Consider the following 1,431-nt stretch of genomic DNA (forward strand, 5'->3'; position numbering starts at 1 on the left):
ACTTACTATTTGATTATAAAGAGCTTTTAAGGAAGGAAGTAAAGCTGACTCTCAGGGCTGAAGTCATGTCTGGAAGAATTTACATTTGCAGCTGTGCTGTGTTGTTACCAATATCTGCTGGGAAAATGCTCTGACATTTTCTCTGAAATGATTAGACAATTATCTTCCTAGAAATAGGGTGGAGTACCCCAAATAGTACATTTAGTCAGCTTCCATAAGGGTCTATAGTTCAAGCTAGAGCATTAAAAAGGTTATGTAGCAAACATCCTCTACCCATTTTCTAATTTTCCACTTCAAAGCTATGGAGAAAAAGTGTCACTATTAATTGCATTTTAAGTTTGTATTTAAAATGTAGGATGAGACGTTAAAAAGAAAGAATAGGATTTAATCTTCAATGCAATTAATACAATTTGCAATCAATGCAATTAATGCAATTTGCCTGATACATGATACCTTTTTCTTTTATTATTTTTAAATTAACATTATATGAAAATAGCCATTTTTGAAGGCAGGTAAGGTTATGTTCTTATTTAAAAATGAAGAAAAATACTTTTTTAGTATTTTTAACTGATAAGAACAGATACTACACTTGATCTTAGCCAAAGGGCATAGATATTTAGGTATATTCTTATTTTTTTTAATCAAACTCTTACTGTTTGATTGACAGTGCGTCCTTCTCTTCTAAAGTTGTATTACCATTACCACTCATATACTTCATCTTCCCTTTTAGCCCTAATACAGAGCTTCATTTTTTAACTTAACCTGGTAAACAAGCCTAATAACATTCAATGTTATATTATGACTGTTCTAAAAGCCAAATTAACCATTTAATTATAGGTAGTACTAATACAAGTGTAGACTATGATAAAATGATGAGTTATATTGTACATAGGCTCCATTTTTAGTTTGTACTTAAATTTGCATTACATCAAATTGGTTAAAAAATATTTTAAAGTAAGCAATATTAACTACATGCTACCAGTGCAGGTGATGTTTTCTTTTTCATTTAAATTATTTCTTTGGTTAGGACACTTGGCTGAGAGGAATAAAATATCTCATTAAAAGTGGATTAATAAATAATATGTGCAATTTGGCCCTTACAGTATGTCTGTAGGTAGGTGGTTCTAGGTTATTTTCAACTTTCTACCTACAGTGTATCAATAACAGCTCTCTTTGTTCATAGTACAGCTGCAGAAACACCCATCAAACCCACACAAGGCATCCTCTAAGTCATAAAGGAAATAGAGTTGCTTTTATAAAATTTTTCTGTTTTATCATGAGGAGCATCTAAACACACTCCTATTTCCACTCCTAGCAAAAGCTCACTCAAGAGTAACTGGTCATGATTTGCTCATATAGCCAAACTTTACATAAGAGGAAGCTGAACAAAGTGAGTCTTCATATATTTGACCTCTATTGTGGGAAAATGAC

General features: G+C 31.7%; 1 pseudogene; it reads right to left on the reverse strand.

The window, feature by feature from the left end:
• Nucleotides 1-512: 512 nt before the first annotated feature.
• LOC112132226 (U2 spliceosomal RNA) lies at nt 513-616 on the reverse strand (annotated as a pseudogene).
• Nucleotides 617-1,431: the final 815 nt, after the last annotated feature.

Source organism: Pongo abelii, chromosome 12 (assembly GCF_028885655.2).
Source record: "Pongo abelii isolate AG06213 chromosome 12, NHGRI_mPonAbe1-v2.0_pri, whole genome shotgun sequence".
In the NCBI taxonomy this organism is placed as follows: Eukaryota; Metazoa; Chordata; class Mammalia; order Primates; family Hominidae; genus Pongo; species Pongo abelii.